The sequence below is a fragment of the Carassius auratus genome, chromosome 26 (assembly GCF_003368295.1).
Source record: "Carassius auratus strain Wakin chromosome 26, ASM336829v1, whole genome shotgun sequence".
Lineage (NCBI taxonomy): Eukaryota > Metazoa > Chordata > Actinopteri > Cypriniformes > Cyprinidae > Carassius > Carassius auratus.
In genome coordinates this window covers 21518158-21538891 of record NC_039268.1, presented here as the reverse complement: position 1 = coordinate 21538891, position 20734 = coordinate 21518158, and the positions used below count along the sequence as shown (strand labels likewise).

At 36.4% G+C, this 20734-nt stretch overlaps 1 long non-coding RNA gene across 1 annotated transcript; it reads right to left on the bottom strand.

Annotated features, from left to right (window-relative positions):
- Positions 1 to 6012: 6012 nt before the first annotated feature.
- On the bottom strand, positions 6013 to 9258 carry LOC113044818 (uncharacterized). Its single transcript, XR_003275927.1, has 3 exons — positions 8908 to 9258; positions 6431 to 6601; positions 6013 to 6329 (listed from the first exon to the last, which is right to left on the bottom strand). It is a non-coding gene; the product is annotated as an uncharacterized LOC113044818 (long non-coding RNA).
- Between the last annotated feature and the right edge of the window lie 11476 nt (positions 9259 to 20734).

The window sequence follows — 20734 nt, the reverse complement described above, 5'->3', positions numbered from 1 at the left end:
AATGGCCAAACGCGACATCAAAACCAAGAACCATTTGTCCAGAAATCCTCGCGTTGTTTGAAGTGGGTGTCTAAAGCCCCAATTCAGCAAAGAAGTGGCTAAATGAGTATAGCATATTAAGGTGACCGATCGTTGTTGACTGCAGCCGTTTTCGAGAGAAATGCATGGTTTGCAAATCACAAGCAAATTGGCAGCCATTACTGCGCTCTTGCAAATAGCCTTTTTTCTCATTCCAAGAAAAGTAATTACAGTAATTGTGTGGGCAATGCAATGCGCTCGCTTATGACTACGGTGAGTTATCTTATCCCAACGAAACTCTGCCTAGGATCCCGTTAAAGAGTATTTAAAGGAATAGTTTATAAAGGAATAATACAAATTTGCTGAAAATGTACTCACCCTCAGTTTGTTAAAAAAAATAAAATAAATCATAACACATTGTCCAATGAAAAATTCCATCTACTGTTGTCCTCTAACGTAAAAATCAACCCACATATTTGTTCAGATTTGTTTTGGACTGTTTTGGCTTGTATACGGTGCTTTATCTGTGCATATTTATCTCCTGAATCAGACCAGATTACTTTTTCACTGAAGAAAGTATGGATAGAGGACTCGTGTTTTAGCCTGAAACAATGCTTTAAATTTAAAAACACTTCTTTAACAACTGTTTTTTTTTTTTTTTGGGGGGGGGGGTGGATTTGTTTTTCATAAATTGTAGATTACTAGTGGATTATTGTGATGTTTTTATCAGGTGTTTGGACACTGACGGCACCCATTCACTGCAGTGAATCCATTGGTGAGCAAGTGATTCAATATTACATTTCTCCAAATCTGTTCCCATAAAGAAAATATCTAGTCTTCATCTTGGATGGCCTGAGGGTGAGTACATTTTCAGAAAAAAGTCATTCCAGCAGTCCATCCACTAGATCCACCAGACACTCCTGTGTATCTGCACTCCTTGATCAAATCAACACAAACATGATGCAAGAAGTTATGACCACAATCCAGTCTGTCTGATGCATGTTGATGAAAGAGGTATATTTTTGGACATTTTTCAGTGCAGTTTTCCAGATAAGAAGAATCAAAGTACATATTCAGAGCAACACGACTGTGCAACTATTCAAATGAGTTTTTTCCCCATGCATAAACAACACATAAAAACAATACAAACCTCTCTTTCTGTCCAAGTAAGTCTTGTCCAGAACTAGTCACATACTGGATATGACTTCACACTGAAATATTGCAGTGGTGGCATCTGTGAAAAGCAAGAGCAAAGCTTCATATACTGTCTCTTGACCTGTATTTGAAACAAACCCCATAACAGCAGTCCAAACTGCCTTCCAAATACCTAATCTCAGTATTTTGCTGTCAGCCACTCAACCTTCTTAACTGCATCCCTACAATATATCTGACAGTGGGAATCTCCTGAAGAAGTCCTGATAAGAGAAACTGGCTTTCCAGAGTTCTCAAATAGACTCAAAATTGCAGGGCTTCCAGGTTAGTAATATCACTAAATATCTACTTCGTTTTTGATGGTTACACTCTTTTTATGACTGCACGCCGTGCTTTAGAGCTGTATTGCATATGCTCTAAAAATATCACAGGATTATGACAAAAAAATGTTGTTGCATGAAGTACATTTGCTATTCTGCCACATAAAACATTCAAGTAACCACACAGAGCACCACAGAAACCACCTAGCAAATGCTCTAGGAACCACTTAGAACACCCTTGCAACCTCCTAGAACATCCAAACAATCACCTAGCAACCACTCGGCACACTGTAACTACCACCCATAATGCAAACCATTCACAACACTCTAGCATACATTAGATCATCCAAGCAACAACCTAACCAACACCCTAGTTAAAACCTTGAACACACTGCACCCACAATCATTTAGATTACCCTAGCAACAGCCCAGAACACCTAGAAACCATCAGAACCTCAGAGTAACCACCCAGAAAACCTAGCAACCAGCTACAGAACCAGTGCGTTAGAAACCACTTAAAACATTGTTGTAACTACCTTGCTGCCACCCCAAATCATTTATATAACCCTAGCAACCACTCAGAACAACTAAGCACTACCTAAAAAACCTAAGTGACCACCTAGCAACCCAGAACATCTAAGTGACCACTTAGTTACCACGAGTAACACCTTGCAACTTACAATAGCACTGCCTTAGAGTCCAACTACAACACTGTTTGTAACCACCTTGCTGTCACCAGAACCAATTAGATCACCAAAGCAACAACCCAGAACACCAAGAGACCACCTAGTGACCACCTAGAACACCTTATTCATCATAGAAACCACCTAGATTATTTTTGTAACCACCTATAACACCTATTAACCACATAGAGCATTGTTGTAACAACCCCAATGTCACCCAGAATCTTTAAGATCAACCTAGCAACCAACTGGAACACCTAGCAACCACCTACAGTAGCACTGGCCTAGAAACCACCTAGAACATTGTTGTAACCACTTTACTGTCACCAAAATCAATTAGATCACCATAACAACAACCCAGAACACTAGGAGACCACCTAGTGACCACCTAGAACACCTTATTCAACGTAGAAACTACCTATAATATTTTTTAACCACCCAGAACACCTCTAAACCACATAAAAATATTGTTGTAGCAACCTCATTGTCACCCAGAATCATTAAGATCAACCTAGCAACCACCCGGAACACCTAGCAACCACCTACAGTAGCACTGACCTAGAAACCACCGAGAACATTGATGCATTCACCTCACTCTCACCTAGAATCATTAAGATCAACCTAGCAACCACCCGGAACACCTAGCAACCACCTACAGTAGCACTGACCTAGAAACCACCGAGAACATTGTTGCATTCACCTCACTCTCACCCAGAATCATTAAGATCAACCTAGCAACCACCTATAACATCTAAGTAACCACCTAGTAACCAATCAGAGCACATAGAAACCACCTAACACTGCCCTAGAAACCACCTAGTACATTGTTGTAGCCACCTCACTACCAGCCAAATCATTTAGATCACCCTAGCAACAATCCAGAACACCAAACAACCACTTACAGTAGCACTGCATTACAAACCACCTAGAACATTGTAGTAACCACTTTGCTACGACCCCGATTAATTTATATCACCATAGTAACTAACCACCCAGAACACCTAGACACCATCTAACACATCTAAGTAAACAACTAGTAATCAACAAAGACACCTAAAAACCATCTAGCAATGCCCTAGAAACCACTTAGAACATTACTGTAACCACCTCTTTGCCACCAGAATCATTTAGATCACCCTAGCAACCACCCGGAACACCTAGACATCACCTACAACATCCAAGCAACTGCCTAACAACCACTAGAACACCTAGCAACCACCAATTAGAAATAAATATAAATAAATAAAACAGATACAATTTAAGAACGTATCCTGTAGTAAATGTAGGTGCTTACATAATCAATATGTAATGTAATTCATCTAAATAAAATGGTTACTAGATTGCCAGTTATACTGAAAATCGTGTTTGTTTGATACAGACAATAACAAGAAGATGATTTTTGTAATCATGTTGCTGGATAAGATCTGGTCTCTGAGAGCGGCCCCTCAGTGAGGCTGATATATGGTGACAATGGACCCTGATGTTGTTGTTCAGTATCAGCTCTCACTCCTAATGGAAGAGGAAACTCTGTCCATTTGAGACTGAAATCAAGCCAGCCGCCGCAGAGATACCAAACACCCCCTTGGCATTTCCCAGGGCCCTGATAACATCGCATCTGAGATAAGACACAAAAGACGTTGACTAATCCTGGAGGAGAGAGGAGCACAGATAAAGGTTGTTTGGAGGTAAACAAGTGTGGAAAATGAGCAATGTGAGACTGAGTGGGCTGAGGCTGAGTTTATTAGGGGGTCTAATTACGTGTGGTGTTCACCTTTTATCAACACACATAATAAGCAGCGAGTATGTTAAAACCAATTCCCTGAACGCTCTCAGCGCCTACAGAACGTAATACTCTTAAGATTCTCCTTCGACAGTTTATGTGACTGGAATGAAGCCCTTCTCTACAGCACTGCTGTAATAATGCTTAAACACTATTAGCTTCATCCACAACAAAACATTACATTAAATGCCGCCCTTTAATTCAAGCCATTGCCACCTAATAATATTACCATGCTACATTCTGCAGTGCAAAACCATTTCTACAAGCAGAGACACTGCGATCAAACTGCAGAATGTGAGCGGTTGGAGTTGCTAATGTGGTTTAATTTTAGCATGTTGACATATAGTATGCAATACCATACTATGTGTTCATTTATATCTGATGTAATCTCATAAACAAAGCACTGAAAAAAGACCATTTTATTTACAAATAAAGTTTGAATGCATGCAACACTAAGTATCAAATAATACCATGGTATTACCATGTTTTTTGAGGGGACGTGTACCATGTTGTACAGGTAAGTACCATCTTTATCATCTGATACCATGATTGTAATATGGTACGGCTACAGTATGTTATTGTAAGATGCTGCACAAAGCTGTTTGTGTTGATGGACATCAAGAGTTTGCTCTCTAACCCTGTAATCCAGTGCATTCAGAGCCGATGATCATGCAATTGTCTGTCATTTGATGCTCCTGCTCTCTCAGACACAAACAAACTCAAACGGTGACTGTGTTTTCCTCGGCAGATTTCCTTCAGAGTGGTATATGCAGAAAAGAAACGAGACATGAAGAGATCAGGGTGGTGTGGATAAATGTTCAAAGCTTTTATTATATTATGACAGATGCTTTATTGAAGCTTGATGATGGTCCTGCTCGGAGAAACAATAAAGTGAACATGATAGCAGTTGTTTTGAAATGTGTTTGTAAACAGCCAGAGGCTCTATTTAGTCTTGGAAGTGACAAAGAGATGGAGAATGTCTTCAGATGACACCACTTAAAAGAATAATAAAAAAAAATCACTTAAAAAAGGAAAACTGTGTCACACAAACCACGAATCGAATGGCTTAGTTGACAAATAACAGGAATATTAGAACTTCTGAAGCCGGTTCAGATTTTCAGATTTTATTTGCTGGCATTTAAAAACAGATCTTGTTCACTGAAAAATGATGTTAAACTATGGAGAAGGCTGTATAGAAAAACTGACCTAATTTCTTTGGCTATAGTTCCAGTTTTTAGCCAACATGATTTATAGTGTTTACAAAGTTCAAGGGTCACATCTGCAAGCAATGGGAAGCCTCCCAAAATATTTGGCACTAAGTGAATTGGCAAGACTTTAGACCGCTTAAATGTTGTTTGAACAATATAAAACACCAGACTGACAATACTGTGATATATCTATCTATAACTATCACTGCTATCATATTCATTCAGCATGGATGCATGAAATCAATCAAAAAGGACAGTTTTTCAAATAAATGCTGTTCTTTTGAATTCATCAAAGAATCCAGAAAAATAAAATGAATCACGGTTTCCAGAAAAATATTAAGCAGCACAGATCTTTTCATCTTTTCATTGATAATAATCAGAAAAGATTTCCGGAGGATCTGATGTAATGATGCTGAAAATACAGCTTTGAGCAAAGGAATAATTTGTATTATAAAATACAGGAAACAGTTATTTTAAATGAAAATTATTTTTCAAAACATGAATGTTTTACTGTATTTCCAATCAAATAAATGCAGCCTTGGTGAACATAAAATATTTTTTAAAACAATACTGTATTTAAAATATGCCAAGAATAACTTTCCTTAAGAATTTTAGCAAACATCCATTAAAAAGCATTTTCTTCAATCCAGGGTCCTTTAATATCATACAGACAGTAGATATCATACAGTAAAAAAAGATTTTCCCCTAAAAAGGGAAGAAAATGAATGAATGAATAATAAATAAATAAATAAATACTTAAAAACAAATAATTAATATTGGAATACATCTTGAAAGTAATACTATTTTAGTCTTTCTACTTCAGCATTTCCCATTTATTTTGGTATGTTGATTTCTGTTTCTTTGTAGTTATTTGTGATTTTTCTTCTTTTTTTTTTTTCGGGTGTATGTGTTCCAGTAGTGTAGGTAATTTTAGAGTGGGACATAAAATGTCTATCTCTACTGCAGCAGTACTTGAATTCAGAAATGCAACAACAAGGTCCTGTTTTTAATGGCCGAGTTTGTTTATCAGCAGAACTGCACACACTTGCAAACTCATGCACATACCCTCATCTCTTGATTGGCGTATTTGATCTCCCCTTCTCGCTCACTGATGAGTTTTCCTCTCTCATTTTAATTCTGCTCCCACTTGCTTCTGGAAGAGCCGCCGCTGAGTAACATAGTCAGAAAGAATCGTGATGATGGGGAGGTGCTAAAACAAATAAAGACAGAGCAGAGGAAAACACAAAAATAGGTCTTTTGCCCACGTACCTCTTGATTGGCATCACTGTTTCGTCAGCGGGATGCTGTAATTGTTTGTCCTCATAATTACTGTGACAAAATGACAGTCTTTTAACTTTAAAGCACAATGAAGACCCACAGCATGAGCCTTAGACTGTCAATAAAAGTGGAGAAAAGTTGGCAGAACTTTCAAATGGCATCCTAAAAGGAAGGAGAAACATTTATATCTCGATTGTTTCTCAGCAATGAGGTATGCAATGGAGACTTTTTCAGAAATATTTTGACTCAAGCTGTGCTCAGACGGGCCTAAGTGCAAGTCAGAGATTTCAACATGAAGTCAAACGTTTCTCAAACAAATTCTTCCAAGATTAAACTGGTATCCACAATTGTGAGATATAAAATCGCTGCAAGACATTAACTCTGAACTGCAGAGAATTTCTCAGAATTGTGAAATAAAAAATATATAAAGTCTCAAATGTGAGTCAGAATTCAGAGATAAAAAGTCACAATTAATTTTTAAAACAATTTCATTCCATGGGAAGAAAAGTAAACTCAGAATTCTCAGTTTATATTTCATAACCATGGCTTTTTCTCAGAACTGTTGAAAACTAAATCAGAATTGTGCCAAGAAACATTAGAATTGTGAAATAAAAATATGCAAATAGTGATGGAAACGGCTTCCATATTACATATTTCATTGTACAGCATATCAGTGTTTGTTGTAGCAGAATCTGTCTTCTTTTCCATGGTTGAATCAGGAATTATGGGTATTTTTCTTTCTCTTTCTGTTTTTGATGTCACTGATTTGTTTTGTCAGTGATTGTACTGCCTGCAGCAAAACTGGACCAATCAAAACACCAACACTTCAGACAGCTGGTTTCACTGGACTCTGTGCCAGAGTGAAACATGGACCAAAGTGAGATAAAACCTCATGACGTTTCAGAATGATATTCCGGAATGTGAGACAATCCCTGTCTGCTGCGGAATGAATCGCTCACAATGAGCCGCAGGATACATCATCCTGGAAACAAAGCATCTGAACTCACATTGCTCTTTTCATACTCCAGCCACATTTGGACCCTGGGAACATCAAGCTTCACACATCTTCGGAGAATTTCATAAAGCCTTGTTTGTCTTCAGATGTTAGAATGCATCAGGATAAAACAAACAAAAACTATTTTGCATCCTTTGCGTTTAAAGCAGCTTTTATCTTAGGTGCACTTGAGCATTGTTCTTAAGGTAGCCTTGCAGGTAGTTTTCTTGGAGCATTTTGGAGACATTGCCACAGTTCTTCTGGATTGAGTTTGTCTCAGTTTGTTCTGTTTCTTCATGTTATTCCAGACAGACTGATGATGATCAGATCAGATCTCTGTCTGGAGCACTGGCTGCTGTCAGACTCCTTGTGCAAACAAAAATCTCACTGGATTATTACAATTAATAGCAAACATTTGGAAATGTGAACAGATTTTTTTCTACTGACGGCAAAAGACTTAAAACCATTTTTAAATGCTGAAAGTAGTAGGCTGCATCCAAAAACTTAGGCAGCTGACTTGCTTATGAGGAAATGACTTTACAGGCAGCGTTTTGCACAAAGGCATCTCATGAAACAGATTTTGGATAGACTTCTGAGGCAGTGTAATATAGAGAGCTTTGGTGATAACTAAGTAAATATGTAATTACTGCAACATTAATTTCTCGCTAGAAATGACCATCGACTGCAGCTTTTAGACACATCAAAGGCAGTGAAGGATACATCTATGCTGCCTTCAAAAATCAGCCAGATGAAGGCATTTCAGAAGACAGGAATTGAAGCTAACATTGAATTCGGACGTGCCTTGGTGCCTTCCTACCTTGGAATGCGTCCTCCGAAGGCAGCATTTTTCAGTTTTTAATTGCAGCACTAGTGTTCTAATAATTTTGGCCACCATATAATATCACACTTTTACTTGTGACTGTAAGCAAGACTACAGACTTAAAACACTCTAAAACCACTTAGAACATCCTAGAAACCACTTAGACTATTCTAAAAACCACTCAGGACACCACACAACCACTTAGAATATCTTAGGAACTACCCAGAACATGCTAGAAACCAATTGACACCTCAACAACCTCCTAAACAATTGATTGCAACCACTTACCTTAAAAAAAAATCTTTTTTTTTTCAGTGTAGAATACACTAGCAGCCACCCATTCACTCTAGTAACTACTTCATAAACTAACTAACCAGACATTATACAATTACAGCACTTGCTTTCTACACTTCAAGCACTGGTTTATTTTTTTCAGAAATTCTGAATTTTCTAAATCAGACTAATTGCTTGTTTTCACTCTGCCACCAGCTGTTGCCTACAACATCTAATTACAGAGTGATTTAACAAATTTTAATATACTAATATATCAGAGTTAATATAAAGGAGCAAGTGTTCTTTTGAAATGTGAAATACAAACTGCCGTTGAAGTGATAGTTTGAAAAAAAAAAGAAAATCCTGTTTTCACTTACTCACCCTCATGCAATTTCAAAGCTGTGTGGCTTTTGTTATTGAAGAATGCTGGAGTCCAAAAAAACATCAGACTCCACTGACCTTCATTGTACGGAAAAAACCCACCACTTAGCCATTTTTCAAAACATCTTCTTTTGTGTTAAAACACCTCCAACTACTTTAATTTCCATTCATGCATGTTTCGGGAGGCGATGAGAACACCCAGTGTGGTTTAGTCAGAGCCACTTTAGCAGTGTGTCGGCAAAGTCAGTATTGTCTTTACAGCCGCTGCGCCCGAAGCCAAACCCCTACGCCTGACTTCTGAGTTAAAGTACTTCATGCAGTGAAACCTCCCACTGCATTCAACTCCACCTCAAGCTAAAGTAGTTCAGAAGCAATTTAGATTCATAGGAAATGTCTTTTCGCTGTGAAATGCGACGGTGCAGGAGAGTAAAGCCCCCAGACCCGTTTGAAGTGGAGGCAGTCGCCTTCGCTGTGCACTTTGGGGCGTCAGCATGGGTCTCGCTGTGTGACGCATTCACCGCGCTCACCTTTCATGTCTGTGCGCGCGCCTGCAGTGATTAGAGCCACTGAGTAGTTAAAATGCTTTCAGCACTGACAGCAAGAACAGAGCGAATCAGAGACATGGAATCTGCTGTAAGGAAATGAGAGATACTGCAAGACAATGACGAACAAAAAATGATGGCATGTTTATTAGAATCCAGTTCTGCTTAAATAAACGGTGTAAAAAAGACATATTTGAAACCAGTATGTCCATCTTCTTAAAGTTTCATCAAGTTATTAAATGAATAGTTCACCCAAAATGAAACTTTTACTCACACTCATGCTCAACCTAAAGCACAACATCATGAAAGTCAATGGGGTCCAGTGTGGTTTAGACACCTTGTTAAGAGTATTTTTCACTCGTTCCAATATGTGACCCTAGACCACAAAACCAGTCACAAGGGTTTTATACATCTGAAAGCTGAATAAAAATTATTTTCCATTGATGTACGGTTTGTTAGGATAAGAGAATATTTGGGCGAGATACAACTATTTGAAAATCTGGAATCTGAGGGTGAAAAAAATAAAAAATAAAATTGATACAATTTCTTTGAAGTTGTCCAAATGAAGTTCTTAGCAATGAATATTACTAACCAAATATTAAGTTTTGATATATTTACAGTAGGAAATTTTACGAAATATATTTATGGACCATGATCTTTACTTCATATCCTAATGATTTCTTTTACATAAAATAAAATAATAATAATAATTGACCAATACAATGTATTGTTGTCAATTGCTACAAATAAACCAGTGCTAATTAAGACTGGTTTTGTGATCCATGGTCACACATTTTATTTCATAATTGTCCATTTTTGCATCATAAGTCAAAGGTGGTGTTAGCCCAGTGGATAAGACACATGCCTTAGGTGTGAGAGACCGGGGTTTGAATCCACTGTGAGACACCAATGTGTCCCTGAGCAAGACACTTAACCTCTTGTTGCGACCTATGATATATATATATATATATATATATATATGCGACCTCTGATATATATATATATATATATATATATATATATATATATATATATATATATATATATATATATATATATATATATATATATATATATATATATATATATATATATATATATTTCACAAAGTGACATGGTAAAACAAGCAATGCACAGTCATCATATCACCCAAACCTTTTTCATCAGACACAAAAAGCAACGTTTAGCAGAATTTGCATGCTTGTTTCTATACAACGAAACGAATCAATAACCAGGGGTTGTAAGGCTCCAAAAATAGAAAAAGCACCATTAAAAGAGTATAAAAAAATACATATTTCAATTATTCTGAAGCCATATGATATCTTTGTGTGCAGAAAACATATACAGAATATAGCACCAGTCACATGGACATATTTTATGGTGCTTATTTTATAATCTGTGGAGTGGATTAAGCTAAATTTCTCCAATGGAGGAATAAAATTTAAAACAAATAAATGTTTTTGGGTGATTTGCACCTTTAAAGAAATAATTCTAAGGATTTAGGTGCCAAGCAGCGACATATTTACACATGGGTTTATTCATCCAGTGTGAGCGAAAGATATAGAGTGTTTGGAAATCCTCTCGTGGGAGGGAAAAGGGGAGTTTGAGATGCAGCGAAGGCAGGAAACAGCAGCCGCAATTTGTAAATGCAAATTCAGCTCAGTTGAGCATGTACCGGCTGCTGAAGAGAAAGACTGAATGTGTGTGTGTGTGTGTGTGTGGAGGGAGGAGAGCAGTGAATCAGTAGCATTAGTACAGAGGGGGTCTCTTTTGAGCATGCAAATGAAAATGCTTTTAATTTTAATGAAGTTTTACACTTAAAGTGTTTCTTTTTTATTTTCTCACTGATGCTATAAAAATATGAAATAATCATTATTTTGTTTTTTGAACGGGGATTAAGAAAAACTAAAGAAAATGTGAATAAAATGAGTTTCCTTGACCTCTGAAAGCTCATCTTCAAAAACTTTCTCAGAAATAGTATCAGAAAGAGGCTTGGGAGCACTGGAAATACACTGAAAGAGGAATGACAGGAGAGGAAGGTTGAGATACTTCTTTAGTAATGGAACACACACACACACTATATAAAGTTTTTGTAAAGAATGATTTTGATGGTCATGCAAAATGATTAGAAACACCAATGTGAGATAAATAATCACAATGAATAATTAGTTCAGAAGTTCACATCTGTTAGACTCTGCATGTTCTGTGTGTGTTTTGCTCCCATGTGTTCCCATGCCCATATTTGGTTCTTCCTGTTCCTGTCCGTTGTGTTAATTTAACTCCATTTGTTCCTCGTTTATTTGTACTGATTTTAGGTGTGTGTCATCATCCCCTCTCCCTGTCATGTTCATAAATTATGTTCCCTGTTCTTAGTTCAGTGTCCGGTATTGTGAATGTCTTCCATGTGCTGTATGGTCCCCTTTGGATTATTAAAGACTGTCATTTCATGAATTCTCCAGCGTCTCCTTGTTCCTTCTGCCCTGTGAAGTGTGACAGCAAATCTTTTTTTTTACTTTTTTTTTTCAGCAATTGTGAAAGTAAAGATAATTGTTATAAATTAATTACTTTCCAAATAAACATTCTTTTGAAATCTCCATTCAAAGAATGTTTTTTATTTATTTTTATTTTTTTTTGCAAAAATATGAAGCAGCACAACTGTTTTTAACATTGATAAAAATCAACATATGAGAAAGATTTCTGAAGAATCATGTAAATCAAGACTGTAAGTAAGGATGCTGACAATTCAGGTTTAATCACAGGAATAAATTACATTTGATATTTTAAATTGTAGTAATATTTCACAATATGTATTTCTTTTTAAAAAATCAAATACATGCAGCCTTGTTGAGTAGAAAAGACTTACCAACCCCAAACTTTTTAAGTAAATTTTCAAATATATATCATTATATCATTCCCATTGTTACATGTTTATTTATGAATTTATGATTAGAAAACAGTCATCATAAAGAATGAGTAGCTCTGTGCATAACTTTGAAAGTTAAAACAGTAATGTGGAAGTGCAGGACAGCTTGTCTTTATATGTCTAGAGGCCGCTGATGCTGAGTGATCCATCAGTGGCCCCTGAGGACACATTTTCCAGCCATCAGCTGCTGCTCCAGTCAGACAGTTTGCTGCGGTCACTGTTCATGATGGCGTTCACGCTGCGGCAGTCGTACAAATGCAGGCCGACACTTCCAGCACATTTAGCTCTACTATCTGACATCATCCATAATGGAAAGCACTGCTCTGAAGGACAGACACTTCGAGAGTCTCTGTGTGGGTCAATGCCAGTGCACATAAAAGCATTTGTGTTTTATAAATAAGCTGTTATTATATGAAGAAAAAAAAAATTCCTTTCCTGAATGCAGAATTCCAATTCAAATCTGAATGTTTGTAGAATTACGATAACCTAAAATCCAAATACCTTTTATAACTGTATATTACATATATTTGGCTTTATACTTCTAAATAATTTTGCAACAACAACAAAAGCAGCAATACTTATAGAATCCCGCAATATATGTGTTCATATTTTTAAACATATAAAAATATTGAAAAAAAGTATAAATAATAATCATATATCGACATATATACAGTGTGAAATATCTAATTATTATTGATGAAATATTTTATTCTTATTTCCATAAAAAAATAGGAAACAAGCAGTGTGAAATTCTCTTTGAAAATGTAAATAAAAAATATTTTAGAAATAAAAATATTTTAGACTAAATTGGGACTGTCTCTACTCCTCCTCCAGTTTTCAAACTTCATCCAACAAACTAGCCTGACTTAGGTTGTTTTATCTTTTCTAACTGACTGGACTCACGATTTTCAACAGATGACCAAAACTATTTATTCCAAACTATTTAAAACTGTAATGTTAGCAATATGCTAATCATGGTAAAACATGCTAATGATTGTAAAAAAATGCAAGCAACATGCAAATTATTTTAAAAATGCACAAAACATACTAATCATGCTAGAAACATTATTAACAGCATGCAAAAAAAAAAATAAAAAAAAAATAAAAAAAATAAAATAAAAATAAACTAGAAACATTTTAGCAGAATGCTACCAACATTCTAATCATGCTAGGAAAATGTGAATCATGCTAGAAAAATGCCGACAACATGATAATCATCATAGAAATATATTAGCAGCATTGTAACAACACACTAATCATGCTAGAAACATGTCAACAAATTGTTTATGATAAAAAATGCTAATGATGCTAAAACATGCTAGAAAAATACCAACATCAACCTAATCATTCTAGAAACATGTTAGCAACATGGTAACAATGTGCTAATTGTGCTAGAAACATGTACAAATCTTGTTTATGCTAAAACATGCTAGCAACATGGTAGCAACATGTTATTCATGCTTAAACATGCTAGCAACATGTTAAATCAACAATGATACAATAACTGCGCCCCAATGACACACTATACACAGTGTACTCAACCATGTAGTATATGAATTTTATGAAGTTAGTTTGTCATTACTAACTGGAGTCTGATAGCCCCTCGTCCTTTGTGATGTAATTAAAGCTGTGACAGTTGAGTGCATTAAGTGTTCAACATTCCAGACTTGTTTAAGTGCATCATTTGGGCATTAAAAATGTACCTTTTCTTTCTGGAATTTTCAGTGTGATCAAACTACTCACACTTCATACTACAAAATGTCATAGAATAGTGCATAAGTATGCAGTTTGGGATGCAGCTAATGTGTTAAATCATGCTAGGAAGACGCTATCATCATCTCAACTTTTAAACTTCAAGGTTTTACAGCTGCTTAATAATTTCAGGCTTGGATTTCTCAAGCCAACTTCAAAGTTTGTACACAAACTTTACTCATCTAGTTTTATCAAAGATGTATTTTCAACATCATTACTTCAGTCTTCAGTATCACACGATCCTTCAGAAATCATTTTCATATGATAAACAGAAATTTCAAACAAACAGCATTCTTTTTGATATTTTGTCTTTATGCGATTGCTGAAAATTCAAGAAAAAATAATAATAATATCCGCTCCCAAACTTTTGATTGGTAAAATACTAGTTACCCGTATTATCATATGGAACGAAGCTTCAACCATGGCACAAATTAAATGAAACTTTTTCTGTAGAATTTCTAGACACTACTCAATCACTTAAAACAACAAAACAACAAACCATCAGGGAAAAAGCAGGAACAGTGCAGAGATTAAAGTGTGTCACCCACCACCATCATCACACAGTGCCTTTTATGCTCTGCTCACTTAATTTTTTTTTTTTTACTTTTTGAGCTTTCAGATGCTCACGGACATCATTTATCATTATATGGTAATTGACATCGCCATGTTTGATCCACGACCACACAGAGGATTTCAAAAGCCAAATGACGGCACATTCACCTCCAACAAGAGTGCAAAAGAGAAGCTAGGCGACTACAAGCAGGTGTAGTAACCCACTCTTCTTATCTGAAAATCTTCCGCTCCCTTCCAACCAAGCAAATCGTCCTCGTTATATGCCCTCATTAGTGCTCCAGCCGCTCTAAACACCCACACGGCTCGACTTAAACACACCCACACCGACCCAAACTGTCCTAGTCCTCTACTATGAACACAAAGTGTGTGTGTCTGTGTGTACGGCGGGAAAGGAAGAACACTGAGGCCTTTTTGAAGAGATGTGACTCAGGCGGCGCTCAGATCTGATCCGTCTCTCTGATCCCAGCCCAAGCTTTGACACGACTGATGAAACCGTTAAAACAGCCGGCTGCAACTGAGCTCAGTTTACCTCGCCGAGTGGGTCTCCAACCGGCCGCTCGCAGGAAGTCATCCGTCACACTCCACTGTCAGATCATAACGGGTTCGGCATCTTTAAGACACTTTGGGTGTTTGGGGGGCTCTGGACGGAGAGCATAAAGTGCAACAGCAGTGGGTTTTGATGTAAAAATAGGATGTGGATGCTCACAATGGAATAATTAAGCATATTTTAATGCAAAACTCAGCAGCTCCTTTGCTCTTAAGCTGAACCTCAAAAGCCCAGTGCATTTTATTATTAATACTATGCCTTTAATAAAAAAAGATAATACTCTAGGTGCATCCTATTTGGCATTTTTATTCACTGTTCTACAGCATTTTGTAGTAGAAGAAGAACAGCATATATCTATCTATCTATCTAAACATCTATCTATCTATCTATCTATAGTTAATATTATTATTATTATTATTATTAATACTACTACTACTACTACTAATTATTATTTCACCTGTATGAATTTAAATAATCATTAAATTAAATCATATAATTAAAAGACCAGTAACAATCTTACAGGTGAAAGAAAAAATCCTAATGCTTGCTTACTTACTTACTTACAAATGAATGAATACAATTCTCTTACTTCATGCTGATTTGCAGTTAATTTTGTATCACTTGGAAGCCCTAAATAGGATAATACACATTCCACTTTTACTCCACAAAACTTTCGTTTTAGACATCCCTGTGTTTCCTTCCACCTCATAATTTGGAACCTGACTGAAAGGATCTAAATGTGAAAAATTAACAGTTTCTAAATAAATACTTTCCAGCACTTCGAGAGTAAATATTATGAAACCAAAACCCCAACATCTCATGTCACTTCTTGTCAGAGCAGTTTCACTGCAGGCAACGGGCCACGAAATGCATTTTGACATTTTTTCTCACTTCCCTCCTATTTTTCTGCTACTCACCCGGAAAACATCCACCATATTTGAAAGATCGCTCTTAGCTTGTTCACATCATCTCCTCCTATTGAACCAAACACCTACCGCATGCCTTTCAACACACAAACACGAAGAGTGACGGCTACTACACCACTGGTGACCCGTCTCTGGAGAAAAACACAGAAAGAGACTCATGCCAGGCCTCAGGATGGAAACACTGAGACGTCTTCTCATCTCCCAGGCATTCGAGAGGATTTATTAAAGCCTCAGACTTTTGGATGGTAGCAAGTGCTTGATGGACATAATCGGTAAAACTGCACACTGGTCAGAAATGTGAAACGACAAGATTAATTACATTCGTTTCTTTGGTTGCTGTTCACTCAACGTACATGCAGGATGCAAAAGTATTTGGACTGTTAGGTCACACTTAAAAATGTCTTAATGTTACTGCATTAGAATAATTTTTTTTATGCATTTATTTATTTATTATTATTATTATTATTATTATTATTTTATACAAACACTGCTTTTCACTTCACAAGATGTTAACTGATGGACTGGAGTGGTGTGGATTATTATGATGTTTTTAACAGCTGTTTGGACTCTCATTCTGACGGCACCCATTCACTACAGAGCATCCATTGCTGAGCATGTGATGGAATGCTACATTTTTCCAAATCTGTTTCCACAAAGAATAAAACTTTTAGAAAAATTTTGAGTGAACTATTCCTTACGTGTTATTTAATTTAACATGCAAACATACATAATTCAACATATATGCAACCAGCATGCGGTATAATGTGACAACTGTCATAAAGCAATGAATAAATAAATAAAAGTTTACAGGAACATACGTTGACAGCAAAATTACTATTTACACTAAAACCCAAGGTTTTCTCATGAATAATAAAGGTAAATCTGGTAAATTATGCCTTTCTATGATAACCGCGGATTTACACAATCCTCCATAACAAGGTTTCCGTGGAGCACTGGAAGAAATACCACTGGAGCGACGTTTCCTCGGCTCAAAGAAACAGAGATGAGGAAAAATGAGAGGGGGTCATTCTCTTCTACGGGATTGAGAAATGATGGCAGTGCATCCGAAGGCTAGGCCTCTTCAGTCCATATGCCTGCCAGCAGGAATGATGAGTTATGCCTTTAATCTAGTTTGCCAGGGATTGATGCTCGAGCCTCAGCAAGAGCATCTTGGCTGACGGAAGCAGCTTTGACCTCTCTTTCCTACTACAGAGCAACATTCCTGTATGGCTTGAGAATGAGGTTAAGAGAGCTATATAAAGAGAAGAGGAAGAGAGCGAGATAATTGGAGGAAGTGAGCATCAAGTAGAGAAGAGAAAAGTAAGAAATGAAGGATGTATTCTTAGGGGGAAAAAGGAAGAACTCTGCGGGGCTGTAGCTGTCATCCTGCTGATGAAAGCCTTGCTCGGCGTATTACACGAATTACGTAGCACATGTATTCCAACCTTTCTCATACATCCTGCAGTAATCCATGCATTTAGTATTCAAAGCCTCTTTGACTTGTGACAACTTCAAATTCCAACCAGGAAGGATTAGGCCAAACTGCAAATGGCTTATGGCACCACATAAATCATTCCCCTTAGCGTTCTTGCATTTGTTTTCTTCATCCTACACTTGGGGTTCTTTTATGCAGGTTTATAATAGATCTTGCTGTGATCTAACACAATTCGCGATGCAAAATACAGCAATGTTTCCCTATATATTATTCTTGTCTTAATCACTCGAAGATAATCTGTAAGTAATGACCCACGTTTACACATCATATGACTTCAGAACAACTACACTGTAAAGATATTTTTTCTAAGTTGTAAATAAAACTGATTTATTACAATTCATTTAACACATAAAATACATTTTCCGATTTTCTCCTTCAAAATAATCCACTGTGCTAATTTTTGTGAAAAATACCACTAATTTCTGAGTTAAAATTTTATTTTAACCTAGAAGGCTGTTTACTTGAATGATGAGAGATGACATGTTTTTTCTTTCAAAAATCTTTTTTTTTTTTTTTACATGCTTGATGGATTGTGCTTCTCCAATTTGACAACCTACAAATTAGTAGAGAAAAACATATATTTATTTTACATTGTTTTATTTTCAGGCTTTACATTTCAATAATAAATAATTAAATGTTTTTTTTGTTATTATTAATGGTTATTTTTGGACTTTTATGATTAACCAGAACAATTATGGAATTAAAAGCAACTCTAATCAATGAATTTGCATATGTCATTCTTCTTAATTCCCCCTTTTTTTGAAAGACAAAAGATAAATCTTTTTTTTTTCTTGTCTATGGAATGGCATTTGGCTCTGAGGATACTTTTAATGTAAGCATCCCCCGTTGCTATAAAGAGAAAGAGAGCGAGCGAGAGAGAGAAACAAGGGTTGCTTAATGAGCAAAGGCTTTCACAAGCCCATTATTAAAGACTTGGAGAGATGAGGACTTTTTACAATTACGAGACTCCCACTTATCTTGTCTGGGCAGACTCCACTGAGAGAAGAGAGAGAGGAAAAGCTGTCCACTAAGCTAACAATTACTGTTGCTCCAGCCTGCTTATAAGAGTGAGCGCCGATTACTTGCTGATGCAAACGGCTTTGGCCTTTGTCAGTGCCAAGTTCTTTCCAGGCACCATAACGTGCCGTCTCCATTAACTGTTTGTTATAAACAAACTGTGTTAATGTTCTGCGGTGGTCGTTTCACATGAAGAGATGCTTACGCTTAAGGTCCAAAATGAACTTTTAACCTTATCTTAAAAAATAAATAAATAATCATAATTATTTCTTTCTGATCAAGAAACTTTAATTCCATTTTCATATAAAAAACAGACCTAAATTTTTAACTGGTTTCCTATTCAAAGTTCTGACCATATTTTTTCTGCTTTACTGCTTTTAAAAACAACAAGAGTTTGAATTGTATCCAATGGCCAAAAATATGCTGTATGGGTCAAAATTATACATTTTCCTTTTATGCCAAAAATCATTAAGATATTAAGTGAAGATTATGTTCCACAAAGGTTTAGTAAATGTCCTACCATGAATGAATCAATACCTAATTTTTGATTAGTAATATGCATTGTTAAGAACTTCATTTGGACAACTTCAAAGGCAACTTTCTCAATGTTTAGATTTTTTTTTTTTCACCCTTAGATTCCTGTTTTTGTTCCCTCTACAAGAATAATTCCAAAGATAAAGCACAGCACCACTACAAATGAATGTATGTTTTGTTACTCTTTCATGTTTGTTTCCTGAATGTAGCAGTGTTTTGAATGAACATATTAAATGAATGATTCATTGACTCGCACATAAAGACACTTGTTTGGATTGAACAACTTGGTTCAGTGAATGATTCAAAGACAATCACATGATTCATTTATGATGGAATACGTGTTTTTGAGTAAATCGGTTGAACAACTCACACATGTGTTGACACCGACTGGCATAATGATGTAACCTGCTGAAAGAGTGAACAAAAATCCCCACAGAGTAATTGCAACTAACTATCTTTTGTACATACTATTATATTCTAAGTTAAAATATGTATAGCAATGCAGGTGAACTGTGAGTGGAGAATTGTGAAGTATTACAGGATAAGAAACTTGGAAAGGCTCTGTTCGTGGTACTGAAGAGCACAATGACAGTGGTGGTACATTACAGTGAGCTGTCTCCTGGTAGCAAATGTACAGCTTGAGGTGGCTTGACTCTTTTTTACTGTCAAGATGTTTCCTTACTTTAAGGCCAAGATGTAGTGCCTTAAGAGGTTTATATCACTGAAATAAATAAAATGTTCTAAATAAAATGAAATATTGCCATTCATGGTCATGTCAATACATTTCAAAGGCCAGACAAAATGTAAAATGTATGGATTGATAAGTCAGATTTAGATTTAAATGTCTTTTGTACTTTACAGTAGTTTCATGTTTATGGTGAAATATTGAGTTTAATTACACAGACAGCCTTTTGCATTGTCAGTTGCACTTAGAATTTTAACTATGCATGTAAACTATTAGATGAGCATCAAAGGTTACAGCGCAATGCTAGAAATTATTGGTTGTGAAGGAAACAGTCTGTTATTAGATGCCAGCTGTATTCACCACCACACTTTGCATTGCACTTGAAAGCCACAAAGGAACTGACAGGTTTTATTTTGTTCTCTAAGGCTTTTTTTCTCTGTTCCTCTGAAAGAGGAATGTGCATGCATTTTCCCCATAGACAACAGAGATACGTCAGGTGTGCAGCCAGCGATCGATTAGGATTGGACAATTGCACGACTGCATTTGCTCCGAGTGTATCCGGTTTGTGTCAGTAAATGCAACCTTCTGCCCCAGGCACGGGTCACAATGCTTCGGCTCAGTGTCAAGATCATTAAACAGAAGAAAGGATAACCGTCAAATCAGTGCACCACAGCAAATGGGGGATTCAAGCAGTGCCTTTTCCTCCTCAGATATCTGGCATATACTTGAAAGCCATTCAGTGTATAATGAGCTTTTCAGGGCAACAAGATTGACAGGTTTGCTGCTTTGAACGTTTGATTTGTAGGTACAGCATTAGTAAACCAGGATTGCCC